The 24,795-nt window shown below is 33.8% G+C and overlaps 2 non-coding genes across 2 annotated transcripts; both read right to left on the bottom strand.

The window, feature by feature from the left end:
- Nucleotides 1-3,662: 3,662 nt before the first annotated feature.
- On the bottom strand, nucleotides 3,663-3,734 carry Trnac-gca (transfer RNA cysteine (anticodon GCA)). The gene has a single exon. It is a non-coding gene; the product is annotated as a tRNA-Cys (tRNA).
- Nucleotides 3,735-18,107: 14,373 nt separating this feature from the next.
- On the bottom strand, nucleotides 18,108-18,205 carry Trnay-gua (transfer RNA tyrosine (anticodon GUA)). Its single transcript has 2 exons — nucleotides 18,169-18,205; nucleotides 18,108-18,143 (listed from the first exon to the last, which is right to left on the bottom strand). It is a non-coding gene; the product is annotated as a tRNA-Tyr (tRNA).
- Nucleotides 18,206-24,795: the final 6,590 nt, after the last annotated feature.

The raw sequence follows: 24,795 nt of genomic DNA on the forward strand, positions 1-24,795 counted from the left end.
TAAATCACAAGGCGTAGATTTCATAAAGAATATTTTAAGGACCTTTCACAAGGCGTAGATTTCTTAAAGAATATTTTAAGGACCTTTCACAAGGCGTAGATTTCTTAAAGAATATTTTAAGGACCTTTCACAAGGCGTAGATTTCTTAAAGAATATTTTAAGGACCTTTAACAAGGCGTAGATTTCTTAAAGAATATTTTAAGGACCTTTCACAAGGCGTAGATTTCTTAAAGAATATTTTAAGGACCTTTCACAAGGCGTAGATTTCTTAAAGAATATTTTAAGGACCTTTCACAAGGCGTAGATTTCTTAAAGAATATTTTAAGGACTTTCACAAGGCGTAGATTTCTTAAAGAATATTTTAAGGACTTTCACAAGGCGTAGATTTCTTAATGAATATTTTAAGGACCTTTCACAGGCCGAAGATTTCTTAAAGAATATTTTAAGGACCTTTCACAAGGCGTAGATTTCTTAAAGAATATTTTAAGGACCTTTCACAAGGCGTAGATTTCTTAAAGAATATTTTAAGGACCTTTCACAAGGCGTAGATTTCTTAAAGAATATTTTAAGGACCTTTCACAAGGCGTAGATTTCTTAAAGAATATTTTAAGGACCTTTCACAAGGCGTAGATTTCTTAAAGAATATTTTAAGGACCTTTCACAAGGCGTAGATTTCTTATAGAATATATTAAGGACCTTTCACAAGGCGTAGATTTCTTAAAGAATATATTAAGGACCTTTCACAAGGCGTAGATTTCTTAAAGAATATTTTAAGGACCTTTCACAAGGCGTAGATTTCTTAAACAATATTTTAAGTTCCTTCTACAAATATTACATAAGGCACATATATTTAAAAAAATAATTTAAGGACCTTACATAAGGCGTAGATTTTTTTAAAAATATTTTAAGGACCATAAACTAGGCATAGATTTTTAAATAATATTTTAAGGGCCTTCTACAAATATTACATAAGGCGGAGATATTTAAAAAAATAATTTAAGGACCTTACATAAGGCTGGATTTTTTTAAAAATATTTTAAAGACCCTACATTAGGCATAGATTTTTAAAAAAATATTTTAAAGTGCTTTACAGGAGGCTTAGATTTGATAAAAAATATTTTAAGGACCTTATTTTTTTCTGTAGAAAAATGCATTTGACTCTGAGGCCCGATTTTCTCTATAGGATAAATGTATTAGACTTTGAGGCCAGATTTTCTCTATAGGATAAATGCCTTAGACTCTGAGGCCAGATTTTTCTCTATAGGAAAAATGCCTTAGACTCTGAGACCAGATTTTTCTATATATGAAAAATGCCTCCGTGTATGAGGCCAGATTTTTCTATATAGGAAAAATGCCTCCGAGTCTGAGGCCAAATGATTTTTATAGGAAAAATTCCTCAGACAAAGGCTTCGGATTTTTTTATAGAAAAAGGGTTAGCTTCTTAGTCAAGTTTTTTTTCTGTAGAGAAAAAATGTCTCAGGCACTGAAGCCAGATTTGTTCCTATAGGAAAACATTTTGTGGATCGAACTAGACGTGGATTTTTAAAAATATATTTTTCGAAGTTCTAACAATTCGAACTGTTAATGACTTTTCCGACCAATATAGTTTCCCCCAACATTTACTCGATTCCCTTCTACCGACATTGTATGAATGCTCAGATTTGCTGAATTAAGAGAGATGTACACGAAGAGAGAGAAATAAATGTTCAAATTTGTATAGGTTTCCTATAATATGTATTGCAACAACATTGATAGAGAATGTTTGCTATAATTTATTGTTACTCTCATTTTAAAATTAAATTTTCTTTTATTTTGTTGACAAAAGGCTAAAAAATATTTTTACCGGCACTTTAATGCGACACAGAAATGGTGGTCAAAACTTTGACACCTTTTCTGGTCTTTAAAAAAATCCACGCCTTTTCTGGTCTTTCAAAAATCCACGCCTTTTCTGGTCTTTAAAAAAATCCACGCCTTTTCTGGTCTTTCAAAAATCCACGCCTTTTCTGGTCTTTAAAAAAATCCACGCCTTTTCTGGTCTTTCAAAAATCCACGCCTTTTCTGGTCTTTCAAAAATCCACGCCTTTTCTGGTCTTTAAAAAAATCCACGCCTTTTCTGGTCTTTCAAAAATCCACGCCTTTTCTGGTCTTTAAAAAATCCACGCCTTTTCTGGTCTTTAAAAAATCCACGTCTTTTCTGGTCTTTAAAAAATCCACGCCTTTTCTGGTCTTTAAAAAAATCCACGCCTTTTCTGGTCTTTAAAAAAATCCACGCCTTTTCTGGTCTTTAAAAAATCCACGCCTTTTTTGGTCTGGTCTTTAAAAAATTCACACATTTTCTGGTCCTTCAAAAAATATTCTTAAAAAACACGCCTTGATTGGCCTTTGAAAAAATATTCTTTAAAAAAACCAAGCTTTGTAATGGTCCTTAAAAATATTTTTTTGGTCCCACTGTATTGCACCATGTAATTTATATCATCGACCACATTTTTATTTATGTCACAAAGTGTTACAGGTGTTTTTTTTTTGTTGCTGTTATTTTTTGTTGTTATTGTGGTCGTTGCCATTGTGTTGATATCGGTCCGGTCGGCAGGTCTGTCTGCTTTCTGGCTACCAAGAACAACCCCCACAAAAAACTGCATTTCAATAACCTGTAAGAGAGAAATCCACACTCTCTTGGCTCTTTTGGATTCCTTAGATTCTCAAAAGCTTTTTAGTTGCTATAAAAAAGCTCTCTGGCTCCCAGTGTTTTGTAAAGGAATGCCGCTGCTTTGTGTTTTGATTTTTTTTCATTTCTGGGAGTTTTGTTTTCATGCATATTTTCATAACACAGTTCGGGCCGCCCTCTCTCTTCAAAATCCTGCCCGGCCATCCTCGTAGCTTTTCCAAGCTGCCGTCGAGTGTTCGTTCTGCTGTTCAGGAGGAAGAAAAACAAAATTTCATTCAGTTGTTTTTAAACCTTCGGTACGGTATGAACGTGACAACGGTGGTGCAACGTTCAAATCCTTAAACGCGTTAAAGACGTTCAAGAAGTTGATAAACAGAAAAACAAACAAAACAAGAAAATCATAAAAAAATTGAAAAAAAAAATAATAATATAAATTTTCAGGCAGTAGTGGGAAGATAAAATACGAAACGTTTTTTCGTCGTTCGCATCGGGTTTTTATTATTGTTATTATATACTGCCTCTTAAAATCTTAATATTCTGCTTTTGGTGGAAAGCATGAAATAAAATATATAAGTGGTGCTCTCCAAGTGAAGTGTAACAAAGAAATAAAAATTCAAAATATTTTGTTTCGATCCACATAAACCACGATAAGTGAAAAAAATACAACAGGAAAAAATAAATTTTCTTTATGTGAAAAAATTAAAAAATGATTTTTCAAAATTAAATTAAAAAATACTTAAAAACGTGTAAATAATTAAATAAAAATATATGTGTATGTGTGTGTAAATTTTGTCTCATTTATTGGTGTGCTTTTTTGTTTAATCGGTAACTTCTCAAAACAAAAAATAAATAAATATCAAAGAAATATTTCATAAAATGTAAATAAATCGAACCCTGCTTATCCTGTGAAAGTGCAAAATGTAGGTTTGAACAATATTTTTTATTTAAAAAAAATTAAATAATAAAAAAATAAATAAAATAAAAAAAGTTTTTTGTCAGGGGACACCCGGGTTTGAACCGGGGACCTCTCGATCTGCAGTCGAATGCTCTACCACTGAGCTATATCCCCACGATGAATTCTTCGCAAAAATTAACACATATGAAATTACCTATTAAATTTTTTAAATAATATTTTTCAAGGCACCAAACAAGGCGTGGATTTTTTAAAGAATATTTTTTCAAGAAACCATCCCTACAAGGCGTGGATTTTTTAAAGAATATTTTTTCAAGAGCCACACAAGGCGTGGATTTTTTAAAGAATATTTTTTCAAGAGCCACACAAGGCGTGGATTTTTTAAAGAATATTTTTTCAAGAGCCACACAAGGCGTGGATTTTTTAAAGAATATTTTTTCAAGAGCCACACAAGGCGTGGATTTTTTAAAGAATATTTTTTCAAGAGCCACACAAGGCGTGGATTTTTTAAAGAATATTTTTTCAAGAGCCACACAAGGCGTGGATTTTTTAAAGAATATTTTTTCAAGAGCCACACAAGGCGTGGATTTTTTAAAGAATATTTTTTCAAGAGCCACACAAGGCGTGGATTTTTTAAAGAATATTTTTTCAAGAGCCACACAAGGCGTGGATTTTTTAAAGAATATTTTTTCAAGAGCCACACAAGGCGTGGATTTTTTAAAGAATATTTTTTCAAGAGCCACACAAGGCGTGGATTTTTTAAAGAATATTTTTTCAAGAGCCACACAAGGCGTGGATTTTTTAAAGAACCATCCCTACAAGGCGTGGATTTTTTTTAAAGAATATTTTTTCAAGAATATTTTTTCAAGAAACCATCTCTACAAGGCGTGGATTTTTTAAAGAATATTTTTTCAAGAAACCATCTCTACAAGGCGTGGATTTTTTAAAGAATATTTTTTCAAGAAACCATCTCTACAAGGCGTGGATTTTTTAAAGAATAGTTTTTCAAGAAACCATCTCTACAAGGCGTGGATTTTTTAAAGAATATTTTTTTCAAGAAACCATCTCTACAAGGCGTGGATTTTTTAAAGAATATTTTTTCAAGAAACCATCTCTACAAGGCGTGGATTTTTTAAAGAATATTTTTTTCAAGAAACCATCTCTACAAGGCGTGGATTTTTTAAAGAATATTTTTTCAAGAGAATTTTTGAAAACCATTTAAAATATCATAAAATGAGTGGAGTTTTTATAAATCTTTTACAGAATGTTTTCTCAAGGATCCGCCGGAGGTACCAGTTAAGGCTTGAATTTTTATAGATAATTTTTTGAAAATTATTTTTTTTAAGATTCCACTTGAATGCGCGTGGATTTTATGAAATTAATAATTTAAAGTAGGGCTTAAGGCCCAGTGAATTGGTCGTTGTTTGGGAAAAATTGATTGGGGTACTGCGAATATATCAACTAGGATCAAGTGAATTTTCTCCTATAGGAAAATGCATAATGTGATACTGTGTTTTTTTAATAAAACAAAACTTTTGGTCCTTTAAATTTTTATATAAAAAAGAAGGGACCTGATATCCTGAGAATTTGTTGTATCAAAACATTTAGACCTGAGATATCTCTCTATTTTTCCTGTGAAATAATAATATTTCAATTTCCACCCAATTCCTTCTAAAATTTCTTAAAATAAATATAAATTAATTTGCTTTCATTGACCACTCTGCCTCTCTCCAGTTCCCTTTTTCTTATTATTAATTATTGTAAATTCCTCCTCCCCATCACATTACCCCTTTGGTGTAGCATCTGCCAACCATGAAATTCATAAAATGCAAATCTCTAATGCCATGTTTACAGCTTACATCTGTCCACAGAAACAGATTTTGTTTTTTCCGAATAAAAAAGGACGTACGAAATCACAACCCCTCCATTTCCTTTCTGACAAGATTTAAATTACCACAATTTAAACAATTAATTTATTCATTTAATTAGAAAGTTTTCTATTTCTTATACAAAAGAAACAAAAAAAGAGTAAAGCGCGCAGCACCTTTGATATGGCAAAAGATTTCCTATTTACATTTTCCGGACGTCATTGTGGTGGTAAAGGGAGGATGGTTGGTTGCGCAAAACCCCAACGCCACCATCATCTTCAACATTTATAAAAGGCATTTTCAATTTCTTTTCCTGTTTGATACAAAAAAAAAAGAAAAATTAAGAAAACTTGTCTATTTCTGGCTTTCTGCGGATGATGATGACTGTTAACTTTGTAGGCCAACAACAAAAAAACAAAGCGAATTCAAACAAGAAGAAAATCTGAAGATGATACCAGCATTTTACACCAAATGCAAATTGTTGTATTACGCAAATTGGAAGCAGAACTTTTTCAAGACACTTCAAAAAATATTAAAGAGGTCCCATGATTTGTTTCTATAGGTAACAAATTGTGAGACCTCTGGTCCAAGTTTTTTCTATAGAAAAAAATTCGTGAGACCCTTGGGTCCAAGTTTTTTCTATAGAAAAAAATTCGTGAGACCCTTGGGTCCAAGTTTTTTCTATAGAAAAAAATTCGTGAGACCCTTGGGTCCAAGTTTTTTCTATAGAAAAAAATTCGTGAGACCCTTGGGTCCAAGTTTTTTCTATAGAAAAAAATTCGTGAGACCCTTGGGTCCAAGTTTTTTCTATAGAAAAAAATTCGTGAGACCCTTGGGTCCAAGTTTTTTCTATAGAAAAAAATTCGTGAGACCCTTGGGTCCAAGTTTTTTCTATAGAAAAAAATTCGTGAGACCCTTGGGTCCAAGTTTTTTCTATAGAAAAAAATTCGTGAGACCCTTGGGTCCAAGTTTTTTCTATAGAAAAAAATTCGTGAGACCCTTGGGTCCAAGTTTTTTCTATAGAAAAAAATTCGTGAGACCCTTGGGTCCAAGTTTTTTCTATAGAAAAAAATTCGTGAGACCCTTGGATCCAAGTCCAATAGAAAAAAATTCGTGGGACGTCATTTCCCATTTTTCCTAGTTTTTTCTGTAGAAAAAAATTATGGATCTTAGTAGTGTTTTTTTTAATTTTTTTCCTGAGTGTAAAACCTTTGAAAGTTGTTTTTCAACTTCAATACAAAGCCAAGAAAAATCCCAAACAATACAAACGCCATCCCGTATATCCTTGGCGAAATGATAAAAGCAAATAGAAAATGTTTTTCCTTGAAGTATTTCCATGTCTAAGAATCCCACTTCACACACACCCTGCCGAATGCTTTCAATAGAAGTACACTCGAGTTGCACAACCTCACACTCTCTGGAACAAGGAGTACTTAACAATTCATTGCAACAACAACAACAAGAACACGAACAACAACTAAAAATAAAGACATGAAAATAGAGTCTTATCAAATTTCCTGGCAAAAGTTACGGAGACGGGACTTTCAGCCAACGCTGCAGCCTCCTCAAAGGCGAATGCCGGAGAAAAAAAACATTACCTACTGCCGCATTCTAAGGATATTTACCAGATATATTCCTGTTATAATCCTTGTTTTTATTTGCTTAGTTACAATTTATGAAGTGTGCAGGAGGAGGAGGATGGGTGGGTGGAGGCCTGTGTGAGAGGTGTGGGTGGGAGAGCCACTTGGGAAAACCAGTATCATATGAAAAAGAAAATAATAAATTCCTCGGCCTATTTTGTTTTATTTCTTAAATACCTTCTTTGAAAATAACCATGAAGAATGTTTCTACCCCTCAAACCTCCTACCCACATGAATATGCAAAAAATATAGACAGTCTCTGTACCTCGGCGGCTCATCATCAACAATATTAGCATCACTGCCATAAAACATCATAAATCTCTTAAATAAACCATAAGATGTCGTTGTTGTTTTTATTGTTGTTTTTTAAATATTAAAAATAGCAAAAGAAAATGTGAAAAACTAAATTCTGCCCTCCTATCCTACCTTCCTAACATTTTACCTCCTAAACAAAAAACATAAAAAAGTGTGACAAATGTAATAAAATATTTATGAACTCACAGTGAAGTTTGACAGATCCCTCCTTGACAGTCTCCCCTCTCTCTCTCCCTAGTCCCTTGACACTTTGAGCAAATAATGTGACATGACACAGTCACAAATTGTGGTCAGGTGAGCGAAGGAGGGTAATAATGTTTTATTCAAATCTGTCATAAACAAAACAACAACAACAAGATAAATGTCTTACCGGAAAAGCCGACTGCTTAAGGACTAAAAATATAACTCCCAGCAGGAACAGCCGGTCCATTAACAATAATAATTCTCCAACCGGTGTGAGAGCGACATCCTAATTTGATGCGATATTATGAAGAGCTCATAAATTGTCAGGGCAATTAATAACGAAGGGTATCTATTTTAAGTATTTTTTGAAAATTGTTGGTCCTTAAGGACAACAGGTAAGTTATTTGAAAAATAATAATTTAAAGTAAAAATATATTTTTATAGACAAAAATTACGACGAATTTTTTTTCTATAGAAAAAACTTGGACCCAAGGGTCCCGCGAATTTTTTTCTATAGAAAAAACTTGGACCCAAGGGTCCCGCGAATTTTTTTCTATAGAAAAAACTTGGACCCAAGGGTCCCGCGAACTTTTTTTCTATAGAAAAAACTTGGACCCAAGGGTCTCACAAAACTTTTTCTATAGAAAAAACTTAGACCAGAGGTCTCACGAATTTTTTTCTATAGAAAAAACTTAGACCAGAGGTCTCACGAATTTTTTTCTATAGAAAAAACTTAGACCAGAGGTCTCACGAATTTTTTTCTATAGAAAAAACTTAGACCAGAGGTCTCACGAATTTTTTTCTATAGAAAAAACTTGGACCCAAGGGTCTCACGAATTTTTTTCTATAGAAAAAACTTGGACCCAAGGGTCTCACGAATTTTTTTCTATAGAAAAAACTTGGACCCAAGGGTCTCACGAATTTTTTTCTATAGAAAAAACTTGGACCCAAGGGTCTCACGAATTTTTTTCTATAGAAAAAACTTGGACCCAAGGGTCTCACGAATTTTTTTCTATAGAAAAAACTTGGACCCAAGGGTCTCACGAATTTTTTTCTATAGAAAAAAAATTAGCCCCAAAGGTCTCACGAATTTTTTTCTATAGAAAAAACTTGGACCCAGGGTCTCACGAATTTTTTTCTATAGAAAAAACTTGGACCCAAGGGTCTCACGAATTTTTTTCTATAGAAAAAACTTGGACCCAAGGGTCTCACGAATTTTTTTCTATAGAAAAAACTTGGACCCAAGGGTCTCACGAATTTTTTTCTATAGAAAAAACTTGGACCCAAGGGTCTCACGAATTTTTTTCTATAGAAAAATCTTGGCCAGTGACCTCACTAATTCCCTATTTTTTTATTTTCTCTATTTTTATCAAAGGACATAAATTACAATCTAAATGTGCCTTAGAATTTATCCCTTTACAAGTGAATTAAATTGCAATTGCACTGATGATAAAGTAGTTTTTAAATTGATTTACTAAATCCTCAACTACCACAAGGAAGAATGAAAGAAAATTGAATAAATTTTGTTGCCAATAATTTGATGAATTGATTTGAATTTCATTAGCCTGACTGGCTGCAATAAGAAGAACAAGCACGAGAAATCAATTCCACAGTACATTGACTTTATATGCAAAATAAATAAAATGTGGCCATCCACCACATAACTCTCCCCCACACTTCGAAGAACACACACACTTGAAAATGTCGATAAAATGATTTATGACACAAAAGCAGGATATTTTTAAAAGGGAAGACACAGCCCCCAGAGGACGTAACAATAACAAGACAAAACTTACTTAAGGATGTAGTGAAAACATAGGAGAGATTCTCAACAACAACAGCAAGTAGCACCATAAGGATATCCATAGATGTGTTTTTGTTTGTATGAGTGTGAGAGTGTCTCTGTGTATCTTTAGCATATGTAATAACTTTATTATTAACATAATAATCAATATTTGGTAATACTTTTTGTTGTTATTATTGTTGTTGCTGCCAGAGTGGAAAATAGATCGAAAAAGTCAGTCACTTTGGGAATTGCATGACGTTGACATAGAGAGAAACTGTGTCATAACTTAAAATAGCATTAGGAAGGATTTTAAAATGTTATTCCCCTTAGAAACTCAGCTAGGAAACTATGACGGACACTCTAGTTGCCGTAAATTTAAAGAGAATAACTTAATTGTATTTTGTAGAAAAGGAATAAGTCGTCCTGCAGAAGCTCATTTTTGGTACACCATTTACATTAAATCGGACGAGAAAATATATATGGAAGCCATACCTAAATCCGAAAGGATTTTCCCGAAACTTAACACACATCATTCTAGACTTAATCCAGTTCGCTATGCCAAATTTCGTCCAAGTCGAAAGATATATAAGGACTTTGATGCACCATTTTCATAAAATCGGACGAAAATATATATGGGAGCTATATCAAAATCTAAATCGATTTTCACGAAACTTAACACACACCATTCCAGGCTTAAGTCAGTACGCGGCGCCAAATTTCCACCAAATCGAAGGATATATAGGGACTTTCATGAACCATTTAAAGAAAATCGGACCAAAATATATAAAAGAGTTGTATCTAAATCTAAACCGATTTTCACGAAACTTAACGCACATCATTCTAGACTTAATGCAGTACGCTATGCCAAATTTCGTTCAGATCGAAAGATATGAAGGGACTTTGGTGCACCATTTACATTAAATCGGACGAAAATATATATGGAAGCTCTATCTAAATCTGAATCGATTTTTCCCAATGTCAATGGGGTTCGACCTTGGGCCAAATAAATGAGCTGTGCCAAATTTGCATTAATGATCCGTAATGCGACCAGCACTTTATTTACAATTTAACATGGACATACAGGCGGACAGACGAGCGAACGAACATGCATAAATCGGCTGGTAAAAAATCGTAAGACCCTTGGGTCGTTTTCTATAGAAAAACAAAAAAAAAAAAAAAAACGTCGAGACCCGTGGGTCGATTTTTTTCTATAGAAAAAAAATCGTGGAAACCTTCGGATGATTTTTTTCTATAGAAAACAAATCGTCGAGACCCTGGGTCGATTTTTTCAATAGGATAAAAATTCGTGCGACGCTTGATTTTTTTCTATAAATTTTTTTCCGTTTTTTTTTCTATAAAAATATTTGTGAGACCCTTGGGTCGATTTTTTTACAGAAAAAAATTCGTGAGAGCCTTGGGTAAATTTTTTTCTATAGGAAAACATTTGTGAGACCCTTGGGTCGAGTTTTTTCTATAGATCGGCTAGTAAAAATTCGTAAAACCCTTGGGTCGTTCTTTTTTTCTATAGAAAAAAAATCGTCGAGACCCATAGGTCGATTTTTTCTATAGAAAAAAAAATCGTGGAAACCTTCGGATGATTTGTTTCTATAGAAAACAAATCGTCGAGACCCTGGGTCGATTTTTTCAATAGGATAAAAATTCGTGCGACGCTTGATTTTTTTCTATAAATTTTTTCCCGTTTTTTTCTATAAAAATATTTGTGAGACCCTTGGGTCGATTTTTTTTTACAGAAAAAAATTCGTGAGAGCCTTGGGTAAATTTTTTTCTATAGGAAAACATTTGTGAGACCCTTGGGTCGAGTTTTTTCTATAGATCGGCTAGTAAAAATTCGTAAAACCCTTGGGTCGTTCTTTTTTTCTATAGAAAAAAAATCGTGGAGACCCATTGGTCGATTTTTTTCTATAGAAAAAAATTCGTCGAGACCCATGGGTCGATTTTTTTCTATAGAAAAAAATTCGTCGAGACCCATGGGTCGATTTTTTTCTATAGAAAAAAATTCGTCGAGACCCGTGGGTCGATTTTTTTCTATAGAAAAAAAAATCGTGGAAACCTTCGGATGATTTTTTTCTATAGAAAACAAATCGTCGAGACCCTGGGTCGATTTTTTCAATAGGATAAAAATTCGTGCGACGCTTGATTTTTTTCTATAAATTTTTTTCCGTTTTTTTTTTCTATAAAAATATTTGTGAGACCCTTGGGTCGATTTTTTTACAGAAAAAAATTCGTGAGAGCCTTGGTTTTTTTCTATAGGAAAACATTTGTGAGAAAAAATAGATCGGCTAGTAAAAATTCGTAAAACCCTTGGGTCGTTCTTTTTTTCTATAGAAAAAAAATCGTCGAGACCCATAGGTCGATTTTTTCTATAGAAAAAAATTCGTGAAGACCCATAGGTCGATTTTTTTCTATAGAAAAAAAATCGTGGAGACCCTTGGGTCGTTATTTTTTCTATAGAAAAAAATTCGGCGAGACCCTTGTGTCGTTATTTTTTCTATAGAAAAAAATTCGGCGAGATCCTTGGGTCCTTATTTTTTCTATAGAAAAAAATTCGGCGAGACCCTTGGGTCGTTATTTTTTCTATAGAAAAAAATCGTCGACAGCCTTGGGTCGATTTTTTCTATAGGAAAAACATCGTCCTATTATTTTTCGGTACATGGTTTGTGTTGCACATGGTTCTTGTTTCATTTCTTCTTTTAGCTTTTATCCTCATCCACCATCAATTTACTTGATTGACTAATATCATCTACTCAATTGACTGCCTGTCTGGATGGTTGGTTGGGTGGCTGGCTAACTGCTGTATGAAAGAAAGTCTCTTAGGTTTTGTAACATTAGTTTGTTTGGGAGTGCCTGCAGTCGGCTGGCTTGTAGGTAGCTTGGATGGATGGCTGGTTGCTTGCTTGCCTGGCTTCATTCTGGCTGTTGCGCTATTGTGTATTATTATGCAGTTTTATGCTAATTTCCTTTTACAATACAACGACGACAACAGCAACAACAGTTTTTCTGACATATTTTTTCGAAGTGGATTTCAACCACCCTCCCCCATCTCAATTCCCTGTAATGGAGGGAAAATCCACCTCTAAGGCAAATTTGCATAGTAGCTTTGTTACCTTTTACATTCCTCATACCTTCGCATACGAAGGTAGGAGCTATAGCTGAAAGTCTAAAATGCGCATAAAAAGAAAACTACACGAAAAAAGGTAGAAAGCGAATTAAGTTTTAAAGCCAAGAAAATGATTACAAAACGTTTTAGTGAAAATAAAAACAGAATTTATTCGTTAACAAAGTAACTGCAGTGATGGAAACATTTTTGTGCTTCGCTTCTACCTGGTTGGGGAATGTTACGTTCATTTTACATTTCTTTAGTAACCATTTTACAAAACTCATTCGTCTGTTCTTCTCCTTCGATTTTCCTAGCAACGTTGCATTTTTCCATCTAGAACAAATATCGAAACGATGACGAAGTAGGATGGAGGACCTCCTTTCCTTGTTCTTCTCCTTCTTCGGTTCTGCTGCTCTGCTTCCCGTTTACATGAATTCCAAAGTTTATTAACTCTTAAACATAGAATTAGAGTAAATAAAAACGAACCAAAGTACCCCGGCCATTAGCATAAATTCCAATTTTATTTCATTTCACATTTTACAACAACTATTACAAATATAAGAAGAAGAAGTTGTAAAAAATATATCGAGAGAGTCCTAAAAATGTTTTTTGTTTTCTTTTTTATTCTTCCAGCAAACAATGACAACAATGTCCTCCTTAAAATGCATTGCTGCTGTTGCTGCAAAGGACATTTTCTACAAATTACCAAATTACAGCAAGGATTTACTGCAACGACGAATGTAAAAAAGGTAAGAGGACAATGCAATTTTTATTATTATTTTTCATTTATAAAAATTAGGAGCTAAGGAATATTTTTAAAGCAAAAAATAGATCCCCTGAATTTTTATAGAATAAAACCAATAAGGAAATTAGTAAAGTCGGTCTGGGCCGACTATATGATACCCTTCAGACGTCGCCTTTTTGAAAGAACATTGACATGAAATTGAACGAACTTAAATATGTAATGTTTACCTATATCTAAGCCGGCCAACATCAATCCCTACCCAGGTCAAATTTTTTAAATCGATTTAAAGCAAACTTGACACACGCTATTTGGTATGCTGCACGGTTTAAAATTGAATCTCAATCAGATATCCATTGATTACTTGGTGTACAATTAACATGAATAGGTAGAAAATATATTCGGAAGCTATGCTATATCTATAGCTGAACCGATTTTAAGGAATCTTGATAGAGATTAATTTGTATTAACTTCAGTACGTAGTGTCAATCGACCTATCCATGGATCTTTAGTGCACTATTTACTTAAAATTGGACGAAAATATATAGGAGGTGTATATAAATCGTTCTAGACTTAATTCAGTACATTATGCAAAATTTCGTGTAAATCGAAGGATATATAGAGACTTTGGTGCACTATTTACCTAAAATCGGATGAAAATATATATGGGAACTATATCTAAATCTGAACCGATTTTCTCGATACTTGCCACTCATCATTCTATCCACAATTCAGTGCGTTATGCCAAATTTCGTGCAAATCGAAGGATATATAGGGACTTTGGTGCACTATTTATCTAAAATCGTACGAAAATATATATAGGAGGTGTATGTAAATCGGAACCGATTTTCACGAAACTTAACACACATCACTCTAGAGTTAATTTAGTACGCTATACCAAATTTCGTGCCAATCGAAGGATGCATAGGGACTTTGGTGCACTATTAACCTAAAATCGGACGAAAATATATATGGGAGCTATGTCGAAATCTGAACCGATTTTCACGAAATTTAGCACACATCATTCTACACTCAATTAATTACGCTATGCAAAATTCAGTGCAAATCAAAAGTTATATAGGGACTTTGGAGCACTATTTACCTAAAATTGGACGAATATATATATATATGGGAGCTATATCGAAATCTAAACCGATTTTTCCGATACTTACCACTCAACATCCTTCACAGAATTAGGTGCGTTATGACAAATTTCGTGCAAATCGAAGGATATATAGGGACTTTGGTCCACTATTTACCTAAAATCGGACGAAAATATATATGGGAGCTATATCTAAATCTGAAACGAATTTCACGAAATTTAACACATATAGTTCTAGACTTAATTCAGTACGCTATGCAAAATTTCGTGCAAATCGAAGGACATATAGGGACATTGGTGCACTATTTACCTAAAATCGGAAAATATATATGGGAGCTATATCTAAATCTGAATCGATTTTTACTAAAGTTAACACACATAATTCTAGACTTAATTCGGTACTCTACAAATTTGGTGCAAATTGAAAGCTATATAGGGACTTTGGGGTACCATTTACATTAAATCGGACGAAAATATATATATGTGAGTTTTATCTAAATCTGAACCGATTTTTCCCAATTTCTGGGGTTCGTCCTTGAGCCAAATAAATAAGCTGTGCCAAATTTCATCTAATTCGTATCATAAATGCGACCTGTACTTTATTTACAATTTAACATGGACAGACAGTCAGACGGACGGATATGCAGAAATCGACTCAGATGGCGATTCTATGCATATTCGCAAAAGGAACCATGGTTCTATCTCATTTCTTTTTGCCTGTTACAAACATATGTATAAAGATAAAATACCCTGTTGTACCACAGTGTGGTGGTACAGCAGGGTCTCACAATTTTTTTGAAAAAAAAAATGGAGTCAAAGACCTCAAGTTTTTTCTATAGAAAAAAATCCACCCAAGGGACTCAAGAATTTTTCCTACAGAATAAAATGGACCCAATGGTTTCTCGAAAGGAATGATATCAAGGTTCTCACGATTTTTTTAGCAAAATTGTCTCAAAGGGTTCGACTAATTTTTTCTACAGATAAACATGGACCCATCGATCTCACGATTTTTTTTCTGTAGAAAAAATGGGACCTGATTGACGATTTTTTTTCTATGGAAAGAAATTGAACTCAAAGGTTGTGAGACTTGTTTCTAAAAAAACCCGAGACTCCCATACAATTTTAAGTTTTTTATAAAAAAAACAGTGAGCGGAGCAGTATAGTCGAACGGGGCCGACCATATGATACCCTACACAACTTCCACGAAAATCTAATTTTTATGGTTCTATATTCCGAGCTTGGACAATATTTCGCTATATTGTAACCCTTTTGACCGACTAGAGGTCAACTAATATTACTAACGGTCAGAACAGCCCTTCTAATTACTTGTGTAGGTTCCCTTCACCGTGGGTTGTGTTGTGATGTTCGGCTTTCAATTGAAACTGATCATCACCGAAAAATATAGGCGTTGTCCTTCACCATAACTGGAACCTCCTTCACCATTACTGGAACCTTAAAGCGATCAGCACTATATTTCCGCACTCTAGTGTGGTAATGGGTTACTATATAATATCTGAATACGTAAGCACATGTATATATTTAAGTGTAACTCCCGCATCCGAGTACATACGACAATATAATTGGCATCAATTTAAAGGTCAACAACTCCTCTTGGACTATCAACTCCTCGGCTCTATGCCCTTCAGGAGTAAATATATACGCTATAGAATACAAATTTTGTAATTTTTCACACAAAAGTCAGGGTCTATTTGATCCGCTAAATATTGACCCATCTATATCAAAACATGCTTGCTTATTCTTTGGCCTGATTCCCTTCTCCATGCGATGTTTGGGCCATAATTGCGGCCTCTGGAGCGACCAGAAAATCAGACAAAATTAAAGTATTTGGTCCATTACGTCCCCTAAGTAGTAACCGATCTTCCCCAAAAACAATAGGGGTCTTCATTGAGCCGAACCCATCCTACAAGCAAAATTTCGTGAAGATTGGTCCATAACTGTGGCCAGTATCGTGTTTACAAAGTATAATGGACAGACGGACACACATGTCTAGATCGACTCAGCTAGTCGAGATATGACGATCGGTATACTTAAAGGTGGGTCTAGGACCAATATTTCGCGGCGTTACAAACTCTTGGGGCTGCACAAAGCTATAATACTCTGACAACATAGTTGTGTAGGGTATAAAAATGGACACTAGGGTCTCACGAATTTTTTATAGAAGTAATTAGATCCAAGGGACTTACGAATTTTTCTATAAAAAGTAGAACCCAAGGGTCGCTCGTATTTTTCATAGAAATAGAATAGAAAAAAATTGAGTCAAGCGTGTCACTATTTTTTTTTCTATAGAAAAAAATGGGACCTAATTGTCTCACAATTTTTTTTGGAAAGAAATTGAAAAAAATGGAGCCAAGGTCTTCAAGTTTTTTTTATAGAAAAAATCGACCCAGGGGTCTTACAAATTTTTTCCTACAGGAAAAAATGGAGCCAAAAAATGATCTCGAAGTTCCCACGATTTTTTTTTATAGAAAAATTGTCTCAAGGGTCGGAAAATTTTTCTATAGATAAAAATGGGCCCACGATTTTTTTTCCATAGAAAAAATGGGTCCTGATTGTCTTACAATTTTTTTCTATGGAAAGAAATTGGGTCTCATGAACTGTTTTCTAAAAAAGGAGGCTTGTAATGTAATGTGCAACTTCTTCAAGTTCCTCACTATTGTGTTCTATATGAAATTCGTTGGAATCTAAGTCCAAAAAATAAAGGATTTTTGATGGCAGACATACATGTTTTGTGTATATAGGTCTAAGTTTTCATTAGCCCCCACATAAAGACCCAGTCCCAGTTTCGTTATTATTAAGTATTTAACCCAATTTTCTCATCGAAATGGTTATGATTTGGCATATCGAATTCCTGGTCCCAATTTTTCAACCGAAATGTCTGTACTTTCGTACTTTTTTTATATCAGAGCATTAATAACCATACTTAATGCGATAACAGACCAATTTAAGAAATTTTGAATGCTCACCAATTGATGGAGGGAATAAAAAGTTCGGTCCGACAGTTTTTTTAGAAGAGAAATTCATTGGACCTCTGGTCCAGTTTTTTCTACCTTAGATATTTTTTTCTATAGAAAACGATGTCTTTGGATCCCAGGTCCAATTTTTCCATTAGAACATATTTCGTTTGACATCAGCTCCCACTTTTTCAGTAAAAAAAAATCGTTGTGTCCAAGTTTCTTTTTTCTCACTAGAAACGTATTAGTTGGACGACAGGAAATATTTTTTCTATAAGAAAAATTCGTTGGAAAACAGTTTATTTTTTTTCTATACTTGGTCCTCAGTTCACATGTAAACAAATTTTAGGACATCAGTTCCAATTTTTTCTTAGAAAAAAAAAAATTGTTGGATATTAAGTCATATTTTAATGGAAAAAATGACACCTCAGGACAAATGATATTCATAGAAAAAAATGATATTCAGGTCCTATTTTTTCTATAGAAAAAAATCCATTAGTGTGTGCTAAAATTGTTTATATTAAATATTCAGCAATATTTTTAATCGGAACTCAAGGTTCCCGACATTTTTGGTCTATTGAAAAATAGATTTCCAGGGATTCCTTGGTTTTTTCCTATAAAAACTAATAGGACCTACAATTTCCATATATTATTTTTATTGTAGAACATATTTTTCTATAAAAAAATTAACCTGAAAATAGAAATAATATGAATACTATTTAAATCTATTCCCTTTATTTCTTTGGTATTCTGAATAAAACAATTAAAAGAAGAATAAAAAAATTAAAACATAAAAGAATTACTCCTTCGAGCCGGATTTGAACCAGCGACCTATGGATATCTACTCGTTTAAACACAATCGTTCTACAGTCCACCGCTCTACCAACTGAGCTATCGAAGGTTGTGTCGGTGGCGTGTCAATTGTTTAACAACAACTTGATGGTAGGTCTGTGTGGGTTTTGTTGTTCTTCTTGTTGTTATCAATACCCACGTCAAAGTAAATAGTTGAACACACACACACACGTATACAAACAATGCCTCACACCATGCCAAATGATCTCAAGTGCATGACCAATAATGCCCCCTCTGTTTTGAACAGTTGTATACAAATAGTATTAAATGGAAAATGTAGTGAAAGTGGGGAGGGGGCGTTAATATTTCTTGAATAAATTTCCGATATGAGGAAAACAAAATTTAAAAAAAAATTTCCTAAAAAATGTGTATCCAAATTTAATTAAAATGTCTATACAAATTCATTGAAATAATGAGAGAGTAAATCGTTTAGGGGTTATGAGAGCATTGCGTGGGAGATTTATTAAATATGGTCTAGAAAATGTGGATCCATAGGAAAACATGGCCCATCCTATGGACTCACATTTTCAAGACCATATTTAAATAAATCTCCTACCCCGTACTTCCCACACGACTATTGTCATCGATGTTTGTTGGTCAATTTTTTTTTCTGTGCCCTTCTGTGCTGTTTAGTTCCCACATACCCCCAACTTTATTAAGACTCTCTCAAGTTAATGACCTCAAGTACGAAATCTTTTGATCCTCCTCTTATTCCCTCAACTGAAAATGTTCGTGTGTTTAATTTCGCCTTTATTTATTCGTTAATTGCCCCTTAATTAGCTGTGGAGTATTTAATACAAAACTTGTGTATTGGACGAAATCACAGTTTAATTACAAAGCCCTTGGTTGCCTCTTCTCATAGCTGAATTGTTTTGTCTTGAACTATTAATTTATTAACGGCCACAAGAAAGCAAGCGAATTATTAGAAGTCCGAACATAAATTAATTTTCTTCATCTTCACGTTATGCCACATTAAATATAAATTATGGTGGCAATTATTTTCGAGCACAATTTTTTGACCAAATTGGATATATTTTATATACTGGGAAAATTTCGACCTAAGGGACCCGAAGATTTTTTTTTTTTATAGAAAAAATTCGACCCAAGGGTCCCGACGAATTTTTTTCTATAGAAAAAAATCGACCTAAGGGTCCCGACGATTTGATTTCTATAGAAAAAAATCGACCTAAGGGTCCCGACGAATTTTTTTCTATAGAAAAAAATCGACCTAAGGGTCCCGACGAATTTTTTTCTATAGAAAAAAATCGACCTAAGGGTCCCGACGAATTTTTTTCTATAGAAAAAAATCGACCTAAGGGTCCCGACGAATTTTTTTCTATAGAAAAAATCGATTCTAGCGTTCTGTCGAATTTTTTTCTATAGAAAAAAAATCGATCCAAGCGTCGTCCCGACGATTTTTTTTCTATAGAAAAAAATCGATCCAAGCGTCCCGACGAATTTTTTTCAATAGAAAAAAATCGATCCAAGCGTCCCGACGAATTTTTTTTTTCTATAGAAAAAAATCGATCCAAGCGTCCCGACGAATTTTTTTTCTATAGAAAAAAAAAATCGATCCAAGCGTCCCGAAAAAAATCGACCTAAGGGCCCCGACGAATTTTTTGTCTATAGAAAAAAAATCGATCCAAGCGTCCCGACGAATTTTTTTTCTATAGAAAAAAATCGACACAAGGGTCGATATTTCGACCAAAGGCTCCCGACGAATGTTTAGTATATAGAAAAAATCGATCCAAGCGTCCCGACGAATTTTAGAAAAAAATCGATCCAAGCATCCCGACGATTTTTTTGTCTATAGAAAAAAATCGATCCAAGCATCCCGACGAATTTTTTGTCTATAGAAAAAAATCGATCCAAGCGTCCCGACGAAATTTTTCTATAGAAAAAAATCGAACCAAGTTTCCCGACGATTTTTTTTCTTTAGGAAAAGTCGACCCAAGGATCCCAACGAATTTTTTTCTTCAGAAAAATATCGACCAAAGGGTCCTGACGTTTTTTTAGAAAAAAAATTACCAAAGAGTCCCGACAAATGTTTTGTCTATAGAAAAAAATCGACCCAAGGGTCCGGGCGAATTTTTTGTCTATAGAAGAAAAAAATTGATCTAAGGGTCTCGACGAATTTTGCTTTTTTTTTTTGTTTTGTCTACAGATTTTCTATCTATAGATCAAAATCGACCCAATGGTCCTGACAATTTTTTTTATATAATTTTTTAATGTACATAAAAATTGTATTTCTGTTGAAAAGATTCAATATTTTTCTTGTTATCTCCAAGTTTCCAATTCAATTTTCGGCTATTCAATTAAAACAATGTTCGCACTCGATCGCATGTCAAAAGAATCTTGAGATAATATTTGTATTGAAAAAGAACTTTAACTGCCAATAAAAGTTAAAAATCCTACCCACTTTCCTCCCCTTTTTCGTCGGAAACAAAAGCTAAGGAAGCTATCGTTCGCATCCTTTGGTGTCTTCTTTAAAATTTTGTGCTCCACTCTGATGTTTTTTTTTATTTTCAATTCCATCAAATATTTATTCGAAAACACAAGAATAAACACAAGAATAATTGGAAAAAACACTTTTCATATTTGTTTGCTTGTTTTTTTTTCTTTTTTGTTTCCTTGAGATTTATTTTATTTTCTTGTTGTTGTTGTTTGTTTCTGGAACAAGTTTTATCCTTTGATATTATACTCCTTCGTATGGCAGCAGGTCGAAATGTGAGTAGGTGTGTGCGATTTCTTGAGGATGCTGGGAGTAATTGTATCATGGGTATATTTTATGAAATTATTCCATTTTAAATATTATGAGCTAAGGTGGGTGGGAGTCTGAAATATTTTCAATTGAAGCTCTTAAAGTGGTCCTCATTAGCAAAAACTACCGAAGAGGATGTACGGACCTTAATTGTTCATTGGTTAATAAACTATCTTTATTATATTATCAAAATAAATTGCCGGCTAACTTATCTTAAAATCCTGTCTGGAACACTTGAACCCAAACGAGTTCAATTTATTTTTCTCAGTGAATGGTCCACTGATTGGCACTTCGAAGACATTGCAGGAAAATGGATTTCCTTTTTATTCATGGCTATAATTTTTGTCTATTACAAAAATATAACCATGGATTCATCCGCTATTCAATTGTGGTCATATGCTTCGATCCCTCTTCTCCTACCCTCCTTGGCCTCTCTCTTCTCAAACTATTACCTCCTGTACTCCCAAAATCCACATGGAGAGTTCATTGGTCTGAATGAAATTCGTAGCTCGTGTCTGTGGTTCAATGATTTGTCTTCCTCTTGCTTCCATTCATACAATCTTCGGAATCATCGTTTTTATTATGGTCATAAATTTATCGGCTATGGTGTAGGTCAGGATTTTCTCTTAATGCGAAATTACAAAGAAACCAAAACTATGAAGAAGAAGAAAAAAATAAGTATAAATAAATGGCAAAACTTGTGGCTTAATTCCGGACTAAGGAAACTCATTTTTGAGGGGATTTTGGAATTTATTAATCGAAGTGTGCACATGTGTGTACAGAATTTAATTGGACATTTAGCAGTCAGTGACATTAAATAAAAATGTAAGTGGGGTAGAGTAGCCCGCAAACAAAATTGGACCTGAAGTCATCTTAATTTTGTTCTATACAAAATTATAGGACCAAATGATTTCACGATTTTCTTTTCCAAAAGAAAAATTAGAACCAGGAGACTCAGTGAATTTTTTCGATGAATAGGATTGTTGGGTTTTCCACGAAATTCGTTAGGCCCCATGTTCCATATTTTTCTACAGTAAAGAATTCGTTGGATTTCAGGTCATACCTTGTTTTTCTATTTTTTCTATAGAACAACATTCGTGAGACCCTTAGGTCCTATTATTTTCAAAAGAAAAAAAAATCGTCATAACCTTCGGTCCTATTTTTATCATGAGATCCTTCGGTAATATTTTTTCTATAGAACAAAATTTGTTGGACCCAAGGTCCCACCATAATTCTTTGGTCATATATATTGTGTACTATTTTTTCGATAGAACAAATTTTCCTAGGGTTTTTTGAGACCCTAGGGTTATATATTTTTTTTGGTTTTTGTGTGCTTGTGTCCTATTTTTTCAACTGAAAAATTTTGTGAGACCCCTCGGTCCTATTTTTTCTTGAGACCTTTTTGGGTTATATATATTTTTTGAGACCTTGGGGTCACATTTTTTTCTTGAGACCCTTCGGTCATATTTCTTTTCTGCAGAAGAAAATTTGTTGGACCTAAAGTCCCATAAGAATTCGTTGGACTTCAGGTCATGCATTGTGTACTATTTTTTTCGATAGAACAAAATTCGTGAGACCCTTGGGTCCTATTATTTTCAACAGAAACAAATTCATGATAACCTTCTGTCCTATTTTTTTTTTCATGAGACTCTTGGGTTATATTTTTTCTTGATATCTCTGGGTCATAGTTTTTTCGGTAATATTTTTTTCTATTGAACAACATTTGTTGGACCCAAGGTCCCATAAGAATTCTTTGGACTTCAGGTCATATATTGGGTACTATTTTTTCGATAGAACAAATTTCGAGGGATCCTTGGTTCCCATTTTTGGTCCTATTTTTTCATGAGACCCTTGGGTTATATATTTTTTTGGGTTTTGGGTGATTGGGTCCTATTTTTTCAACTGCAAAATTTTGTGAGACCCTTAGGTCCTATTTTTTCTTGAGACCTTTTTTGGGTTATATATTTTTTTTGAAACCTTGGTGTCACATTTTTTTCTTGAGACCCTTCGGTCCTATTTTTTCTTGAGACCTTTTTTGGGTTATATATTTTTTTTGAAACCTTGGGGTCACATTTTTTTCTTGAGACCCTTCGGCCCTATTTTTTCTTGATACCTTCAGTTTATATATATTTGTTGAGACCTTGGGGTCACATTTTTTTCTTGACCTTCTATCATATTTTGAAGAAAATTTGTTGGACCTAAAGTCCCAATAGAATTCGTTAGACTTCAGGTCATGCATTGGGCACTATTTTTTTCTTCGATAGAACAAAATTTCTATTTAAAAAAAATCGTGGGACCCTTCGGTCCTATTTTTTCTTGAGACCTTTGGGTTATATATATTTTTTGAGACCTTGGGGTCACATTTTTTCAAAGACCATTCAAGGCGTGGATTTTTTAAAGAATATTTTTTTCAAAGACCATTCAAGGCGTGGATTTTTTAAAGAATATTTTTTTCAAAGACCATTCAAGGCGTGGTTTTTTAAAGAATATTTTTTTAAAGACCATTCAAGGCGTGGATTTTTTAAATAATATTTTCTAAAGGACCAGCCATCCAAGGAGTGGATTTTTTAAAGAATATTTTTTTCAAAGACCATTCAAGGAGTGGATTTTTTAAAGAATATTTTTTTCAAAGACCATTCAAGGAGTGGATTTTTTAAAGAATATTTTTTTCAAAGACTATTCAAGGCGTGGATTCCTATTTAAAAAAATTGTGAGATCATTACGCTATCCTATTTATATTCTTGAGACCTTTGGGAAAATATATATATATTTTTTGAGACCTTGGGAAACTTAACACACATTTTTTTCATTACGCCATGCCCTTCGGTCATATTTTGAAGAAAATTTGTTGGACCTAAAGTCCCATAAGAATTCGTTGGACCCTTGGGTCATATTTTTTTCTTCAGACTTTTGTGTCATATTTTTGCCTTCTGTCATATTTTTTTTCTATAGAGCAAAATTTGTGGGACCCAAGGTCTCATATTTTTATAGAAAAACAAAAATCGGTGGAATTCAGATTCTATTATTTTCAACAGATACAATTTGTTGGACCTCAGGTCCCATAACTACTCAGAAAATGGTGGACAGGTAGTCGAGAAACATTTTTCCAGCTATACCAGAATTTTTTCTATGAAAAAGTAGGACCCAGAGGATTTCAAAGAAATCAAAAATATATATCCTGAGGTCAACCAAGTTTTTCGTCTAAAAAATAAAATGTCCTTACCCCCTTGTACCCAATTGTCTAAGTAGTCATAATTGCGTGTAACTCCAAAGAGGGCTGGAGCTCTAGGTCCGAAAATAATAATTCATATTTGATTTTTATTTGATTACAAACTACGACAAGTGACACAAAGAGCTTTCATCCAGGTCGTTTGTCATTTTTGAAGACAGTGCAGACAGCGTGGCATGAGGTGGCTAGACTACAAATACCCACCATCCATCCACCCTTCCTTAACTTCACGCCTACAAATTTATTGCTGGCTTTTAAAGTAGAGGACTGCCGGTTTTAGTTGTGTTGCTTTTAAAACATGTTTATTGTACTGCATCTAAAAAGGACTAAAATAACAGCAACAACTCTCATCATATCCTTAGAAAGGAAACCACATCATCATCATCAGTACTAACACTTACACAACCCATGTCTGATGTCGTTTGACTTTTGTTTAGAGGCTGGTCTTTGTCCTTTTGGCCCCAAACAAACACTCAGACACACACACACTTACACACAACACATGTTTATGTGTAAGTGTGTGTTTGTAAATGTGGCCTAAAAATGGATACAAGGCCATATGTCACTCACCGGCCATACAGACACACACAAATATATCTAAACAAGTGTCAGTTTTATGTCCAAATCTAAAGTGTCCAACAAGTGGACA

Source organism: Musca vetustissima, unplaced genomic scaffold, assembly GCF_032173495.1.
Source record: "Musca vetustissima isolate MV318-11 ecotype Yass unplaced genomic scaffold, APGP_CSIRO_Mvet_v1 utg12127, whole genome shotgun sequence".
NCBI classification, from domain to species: Eukaryota; Metazoa; Arthropoda; class Insecta; order Diptera; family Muscidae; genus Musca; species Musca vetustissima.